The sequence below is a fragment of the Etheostoma spectabile genome, chromosome 21 (genome assembly GCF_008692095.1).
Source record: "Etheostoma spectabile isolate EspeVRDwgs_2016 chromosome 21, UIUC_Espe_1.0, whole genome shotgun sequence".
Lineage (NCBI taxonomy): Eukaryota > Metazoa > Chordata > Actinopteri > Perciformes > Percidae > Etheostoma > Etheostoma spectabile.
Genome location: NC_045753.1, coordinates 3,370,518 through 3,378,844, shown reverse-complemented (window position 1 = coordinate 3,378,844; position 8,327 = coordinate 3,370,518). Strand labels below are relative to the sequence as shown.

The window sequence follows — 8,327 nt, the reverse complement described above, 5'->3', positions numbered from 1 at the left end:
GTGATTGGTTCCCACAAAATTGTGACCCAATTGAATAATGTAGTTGAACTATACGAACACACATAAACGATAATGTTGCTTAAATCATGATACACTACACTGGAGAAAAAAAGCTTTGACCAAGAGTTATAAAAGACTTTGTTTGAAAGCAGACATCCGCTCAGAATTCTGAGTAGATTTGTCCAAGTTGAAAGTAGAGGAAAAAGGTCCAATTTAGCAATTTAAATGGGTGTTTTGTATGAAGAAACACAATATGTGTTATGTCCAATCTAATGTGTCGTCAGCCTGACTAAGAGACTATGAGGTAATGAATAAGCTTTTTGCAGCTAATGGCACGGCTGTGGTGAAGGCTAAGTGTGTAGAGACAGGAAAAATAACTACTATAAGGAATATGGGCTGTTGAGACGTGACTGCCCAGCTCTGTTCTGTAATTTCCTGATTTGGGAGGGGCCAATATACAATTCAGAGTATTGAAAAATCACATTTACATGGCATTGTTGATGATCCTTAATTTGCAATTAGAACAACCTAGTTTATTGTAGGATGGATTCAAATTCAGAGGACTCTACTTTACCATATTATATCAAATAGGTTTCAAGATTAGTAATGCTGTTTATGCCAAATTCCTACCCTGTCTATGTTATGTAACTTAAAAATAGTAAGATCAGATCACACCACCTACAAGGCTTTAAAGGGTATAGACAGCGTCAGGGGTCACAAGGTTAAAGGACTATCATGGTACACAATGAGAGTGCCTGAAACAAATGGAGACTGACTCCACTGGCCTCTATTCACAAGGCCTCCCACATCCAATCACACAGGGGTCAATGCAAACCAGCCTATTGTTCCACACTGGGCTACCGACATACTCATAAACTACTGATCCTTTCAATCAATGTTAATGCCTTTCCCACAATTACTCTTTTCTTTTACAGTATTTAGAATGGAGACATTTACATTGAGAATGAATGAATGGTGTTCTTGTTGATGGTTGTTGTAGGCTGAACTTCATACTTCCATCTGGCCACAATCTATGGCATAGTGATACTTTTTTAAGCATGTCAAACACCTTTTGTTCTGGGCATATTTCTAGCTGTAAGAAATTCTGTATAAAATGATAAGTCAACGGGTAATGCTACCCCCCCCCCCCCACACACACACACACACACACACACCAAAGATTATCCAAAAGGAAATTAAGTTAACCACAATTACTGTAATAAGAAATAATGACATTTGTGACATTAAAAAACAAACTGATAAGTTACTACTACTACAAATACTAAGACTGTGTAATATGAAGGTCGTCACTTATCCATAGAGAATTATCACCCAACTCTGCAGTTTTATCTATCTATCTATCTATCTATCTATCTATCTATCTATCTATCTACCATCCGTGACAACAATGCATAACTTTAGGCTTAACAACACCTTTCAACAATTTCCACACTTCCATAACAGGAACACTGCACAATGTTCTGATAAATTCTGAGTAATGGCCGTTTGTGAATGAATGGGCTTAGCTCAGAGAATCCAAATATACTGATGCATGTACAGTAGAGAACCACACAATTGACTTTCATCAAAGCACACACCCGCAGGGGCGCTATTTCAAAAAACAAGCAAAAACTAGGAGAAAGGAACAGCCTCATTGTTCTTTTTCTCATTCTTTGTGAGACCCTTTCCGTAGCAAAGGAGACCCCACCTCTGAAAGATGGAGAAGGGAAATCAGCCTCCAATGGATTTATCAGTATTCTCTCTATTATTGGAAATATCGGTTGTACAACTTCCCATGTGCACATGGAGAAAACAATTGTCAGGAGAAAAAGCAAGCTTACATGCTTTTGTGGAGAATGGGAATCAGCTGGCTGGGCACCAGATGGATGCACACACACACACAACCCCCAACTCCTTTTAGAAGGAGCCTTGTCTCCACGGTGACTGAAGACAAAAAAAAAGAGGCCCCGGCGCAGCTGGTTTTTAGCAACCAAGAGCACAGAAGAAGTTGGAAAAACAGTGAATGAGTGTTCATTTGTACAGACGGGACAGAGGGTGAGGGGGAGTGGGAGTCAGCGAGAGCAGCAGTAAAAAAGTCGATTTGGGATTTGTGGTTGGAGTTGGTGGAGTAGAGAGAGGGAGGGCGAAAGAGGAGGAGAGGGAGGAGGTACACAAACTCCCTGAGAACAGGAGTTAGTAAGTAGAAAGTGAACACACGCCACAGAAACTGCTGCTGATGTGCTGAGTCAAATTATCTCCAAACACCTAGCGACGGTCTCTCCGTCTGAACTTGAGCGGGCTAATTAGACGAAGAGCAGTAGACAAGCAGGCAAACGAACGTGAGAAAATCATCTGAGAGCAGTGAGAAGAGGGGGAGGGTGAAAACAAGAAGCCGGAGCAGGGGTCTGTGAAACATCTGAGTTTGGTTCTCCTTGCGAAGAAGAATTAACAAGTGGAGACAGCTGACACAGAGTAGTGAAGCACACATTCACAGCAGAGGTAAGAACCTGATTTTTTTTTACTTTTCACATGTTACTTGTCAATAAAGAGTTTTTTTTAAATTCAAAGACAGAAAAACACATGTGAGGTGAAGAGAGAGAAGCTGGTTTTCAGTGACAAACTTATTAATACCATAAAATCCAAGATTCAACACAAAGACATAATGTCTTTGTGTTGAATCTTGGATTTTATGGTCTTTATTTATTCCTGTAAGCTTCCTGCAGCGTGTTTTGGTATTTGACTATGCCCTGCTAATGATTAAACTTGGTGTGGGAGTGCAGTGGAAGGTAAAAACAAGCGGACACTGGAGAGCAGGGAGGGCCAGCTGCCGAGGTCAGACATTCTTCAGAATCTCAACTCTGACAGGCGAGATTCTTTTGAGATTTTCCCAATCAGCTGGAGAGCTTCCAGAAAACCAAACAAGAATGTGGGCTGCACACCCAGTAACAGTGTTTGTATGCCAGGAATATGAATGCACTTTGGAGGTAAAACATTGGAAATTGATTTCTGGAATCAACTTAAGCAACAGCCAGTGAACACAGTATTTCTGCACTGATGCCAGGAAACGTTTCTTCCTGTGAGAGCTGCACACTGAAACAGTTTGCCAACCACAAAAATGAACAACAACAAAAAAAGCCTTTTCAATCAATGTAGCCTGAGGCAGAAGTCTTGTCTGGTGTCACACATACACTTCCTGAACAGAACAAATACATAATATCAAGATCTGTCCGGCTGTTGCCTAGCAACGCGAGTGCCGGGAATTCTGAGGTACAGTTACTAACGCTAGTTATTTTTGCTGATATTTAAAAGTTACATCAAAATTAGCTATTTGAGCCAACGAACAACTCATTATTTAAACTTAACATGGCATTTTGTTCACAAGTGTCCAGCGGTAGATGCCCGCTTTGCTTCGGGTGAGCAAGACCTAACGTGAAAAGCTTGCTGGTAAGATAGACACGGTTAGCCTTAACGCTAGCTAGCTAGCTACCTTAAACTAAACTTTACTTGCGTTGCTTATGTTTTCATAGCCGTTATTTGTAATTAAGAACTATTTATTTTGATGAACCGACACCTTGGTAAGTTAGTTAAGTTAAATGAGGTAGTAGTTAGCTAGCATGATAGAGAATAACAAACTCCTACTAAGCGTGAACTAACGCTACTTTGGCATAGCCAGTAACGTTAGCAATAACGTAGCGTTAACGCTAGCTAACTGCCACCTCAGTCCTTGATTCTGGTGGAGTTCAAGCTGCCTTTGAATCACATTTAAATCAACTTAATTGCAAAAATTACACTGTAATACAAATATTAGTTAGTAGATTGACTTATATGAGCTATGGACCGTTAATAAAGATGAGGAGAATATTTTTAAACAAACTAGTTAAAAGAAAAGAAAAAGCTAGTTAGTTGTCTTGGTAGTTACTGAATTTTCCGCCGCCATCCCCTGATCATCGAAAGGGAGAGTTCAGAATCGACATCGAAGCATTATATTTATTTTGTGTATTATGTAACTTGCAAGCTCGAAACACTTTTAACAACTTAGGTGCTTCTGTAACAGCTAGCTAGTTACTGCTCTCTTTCTTTGTAGGGGATATTGTAAGAATAACTCTGTGTTGTGTGTATAGAGTGCACAGTATTGATATGACCATATATTCTATTGATCCTTGTTCCATTTAATTTGTAAGTTTTAATGTAATTAGTAAAAAGGAAATACAATATATTTAAAGCATAGTCACAATATGAAACACTCAATGACTCATTAATCAAATTAGTGGGTATTATTACAGCACACACACACACATTTATTCAGAGTTGATCTCTGATGACTTCAATGTCCTGTTAAGTTGCCATTTCACAGGCATGTGTCGTATCTCTTATGCAGCCTGTCTAGTATCAGCCTCACCTCACCCACACACAGCTGCTCCAGCGATGATGACAGGCCTCAGTCTTGAAATGCCAGGCCTGAAATAGTCTGCTTTTTTTTACAATTAAAACTGAACATGCAGGACGATGCCTTCTGTGTGGGGATACAAATGTAACCAGGCTGGCGCAGGAAATCACACCCAATTGGGACACATGGTGTATCCACACACACATACAAACACTGGAAGTTCATCAGTGGGCTAATAAGGGCTGCTGATACATAATGAGTGAGTACTCTCAAAGCACATGGAGTATTTAGGGATAAAAGCCATGCATGCTAGGCTTGAGGGGTAATTGCAGGGTGGAAGTATACAATTGCAGTAGTGAAGGGTGGAGCTGAAGATGAAAATAACTTCTTCATTTAAACATTCAGAGCATCTTTCACAAGAAAGTGAGACATTTATCCATTCACTGTATCATCTTGTTTCCTTTAGGTGTAGCTGTGTGAGCTCTATAAAGGCCCGTTTGCCTCCCTGAAAGTAAAACCTGAGGCATTAGTGTTCATATCTCTGCGTGGGACGTGCATCGAGAGTCAACATGGTGAAACGTGAGATGTTGGACATTCTTCAGAAGGTGTGGATCAAACTGCAGGATCTCCCACATGCCAGTCCTCTGGAGATGGGAGCCTTCTTTGTGGTCATCCTGTTTATTGGTGAGTTTAATCTATTAGCTACAGAATATTACATTGATGCAGTGAATAATGTCCACTGAAAGAAGCTTAAACAGTTGGTGAAGCTAAGGGGAACTGCAGGGGATAATGTTGGATTCGTCACTTGTTTCATAATACACATAGCTGACCCAGGGTTCATATAAAATAATAGCTTGATGCAGATTTCAATATGATACAAAACTCTTCCCTTAGCATGTGCTAACCCAACTCCTACTTCCCACCCTGTGTCTTATGTCCTGTCTCGCCTTTTAGCCACGTTTCTCTTGTTGATTGTGCTGTCCTGCTTCCACTGCTGCTGCTGTGGAAAGTCAAAATACCAGGCCACCAGAGTACAGCCTGTCTAAGGATGAGACAGAGAACACACTCCAGCCTTTCTTCCATCCTTCATCACCCACACTCACCGTTACATAACCGGAAACGCTCCTTTTCAGAGTCATTGATTTCTTGGAGGAAATCATACAAATAAAATTCATCAACTCAAGGATGGGGACTTATTTGCATAATATGTCCAGTTTTGGGACAAAGACTGGATGTACATTCCAGAGAGAGAGCCATGCCACTGGAATCCATATAAAGCAGAAGAGTGGCACGACTCATCAAGATTCATTTCAGACCAGTACAATGCAACACTGTGTGGCAGCCTTGTACTACTACAACAACAACGACAACATCAACAACAACACTGGAGCAAGGGATTAAAAAAGGAAGAGGAAGAAAGCTGATTTGTATTTGAATGTCACAGTGACTCCGTTATTAGAATAAACTGGTTTGTTATCCTGTTGATATTCATCAAGGATATGAAAAACAACATGGAATACGTACAGACATTTTAACTTGCATTTGTATAGAAACTTCCCAATGTAAAAAGACAGTGCGCCCTCTGCTGGCTCGGTGAAGAGTGACTTGTTTTTGTATAAATTGTGCCAATGAAAAAAATAGCTTTTATTGTTTGACATACAACAGTTCCAAATGTATTCTTGTTATATTGTTACATAGTGGGTTTTTTTTTGTCTTTTTTACTGAGGCATTGTCATATTGCATTTGTTGATGTAACTGAAATGTAATAAATGTTCAATATATATAAAAATCAACTATGATACTGACTTGTTTTTCTTTTGGATTGAATGTTAAGATTTAACATGATCCCATCTTCTAAATTCATGCAGCATTTGCATGATTTTATTTCAATAATTGCCTCCACTTTACATAAAAATAAGCTTTGGTATGAATCTTAGCATTAAAACACTTGCTATTGTATGCATACCTTATCATCACAGATCTCTCGTTTGTCTCCACAAGTCAATATATGAAGTAAACATTAACCAGGGGCAGTTTGCTTTTACTTTGCCCTTCCCACACAGAGCAACTGGAAGTGTTACCTGAAAGCAGAGTTGTTGCCATTGGAGTTTTACAGAATGCCTTGCACAAACTGGTAGTAAACTGTGATGTTTTGGCTATGTTGAAATAGCTCCAGGGCTGCGAGGGGATCAGAACAGTAGCTGAAACCATTTGTTCTCACACAATATAGCCTGGCACTGTTAGGAGTCACTGAGCCGTGAGAGGATCATTTAGTGGAACATGGCCGTGGAGAGGTGAGTTTCCGAGCAGGAGTGTGTTGGGCGACAGTACTGTTTAACAGCAGCAGATTTCAATGTAGCATGCTGATAAAAAAATTTTCATAGCTGTTCGTTTTATCATCAGCACATAATGTGGCTCCATCGGTTCTATTAAGCTTTTTTAGCAACTAATGTTATCCATCAATATTATCTCTTTAGTTTAATGTCCTGAATCTCCATTGGAGTTTTTATCTATATTATGTCTTCCTGTGCAGTGTTTCAGAGAAGTGGAAACCCACAGGGTCACCTGAGGACTGGGTGGAAGGGTTTCTGTATCGGCTGCAGCGGGAGCCGTGGGCACTGGGTGGTTTTGTGGTCATAGGAGTGTTTGTGCTGGGAATTCTGTCCCTGGTCACATTCGCGCTGCTGTATGGGTGCTGCTGCAGCCCAAAGGAGACCCAGAAGAAGAAGCAGAGATCAAAGGATGGAGTGATCTAGATGTGTGTGAAGAAAACCGACTCAAATGTGTAGAGGCTACTGTAAAATGAACATTGACATGATGGGGTTTGTCTAAATGTACCTGTCCACCGTTGGGTCATTTTTTTTGTGTGCTGTTTTCAATTTATTTTCAATGTCTGCTGTGACACCATAAAGAGAGTGGGACCACTTAATTCTGATCAAATCTTAATGAAATCTTGCATAATTTCATTTCACATAAACTTGGCTTTGTAGTCAGTTCTCTTCATGAACTACATCCACCAGGCTGCAGTATAATGTGGTAACTGTGTGTGCTGGTACATGTGATGGTCCAGCTTTGACTAAATAATATTAAACATTTGCAGCACACCATTACTTTCATAAATGTTTAGTACTAGTTTTGTTAATTTCTTTATTTTCAAATCTAATTCACTGTTTGACTGAAACAGTACTTTATGTGATATTGAAATAATAATAACCATCCTTGGTCAAACATTTGTACAAAATCAGTAATAGTTTCATTTTTTTGTGGAATTGCCAACATAATAAAGGTTTTTTTTTTGACTCGTTAACAACTTTATAAAAAACAACAACATGCAAATCACTGGTGTGTAGTCAGTCCACATGCACACATAGTAAATGTGTTTCTATGTGTAGTACAAAGGTTATAAGCAGATCTACCTTGGCATACTAATGTCTTTTTTTAACTTATTTTTTTATTTACAACATCAAATAATAAGAATACATATAAAAAACACATACATTAGGAACACATAATAGGAAATGCTTCAGGTGTACAGTAGTAGTAAGCACAAAGTACAATTATAGAATACAATTAAATTGAAAAAACAACAACAATTAAACAAATAGAGGAGGTTATGACATTATCTGTGTTATTGGTAACCATCTCTGATTAAACCTCTCTGACTTTAGCTGCAATCCTGCTGTTATTTCCTCCATGATGAATACATTTTTGATCCTTTTTCTCTATTCAGATATACTGGGAGGCTGTGACTTCAACCAAAAGGCTGTGATTGTTTTCTTAGCTATAAAAAGCAAAATCCTTAGTAATGAGGTCACGTTCTCATCAATAACATTATCTGACACTATACCCAGTATGTGTAGTGTTGGATCTGACTTAAAGTCAAAACCTAAAATATGCGCTATTTCCTTTTGAATAATCTTCCAGTAATCTAAAATCTTAG

General features: G+C 39.1%; 1 long non-coding RNA gene across 2 annotated transcripts; it reads left to right on the top strand.

The window, feature by feature from the left end:
• Positions 1-2,186: 2,186 nt before the first annotated feature.
• Positions 2,187-7,531, top strand: LOC116671376 (uncharacterized). Of its 2 annotated transcripts, XR_004327253.1 has the most exons (4): positions 3,233-3,444; positions 4,854-5,071; positions 5,342-6,000; positions 7,521-7,531. It is a non-coding gene; the product is annotated as an uncharacterized LOC116671376 (long non-coding RNA). The 2 variants fall into 2 exon arrangements; XR_004327252.1 differs by lacking the exons at positions 3,233-3,444; positions 7,521-7,531 and adding an exon at positions 2,187-2,499 and having other exon boundaries at positions 5,342-5,786.
• The last annotated feature ends 796 nt before the right edge of the window (positions 7,532-8,327 follow it).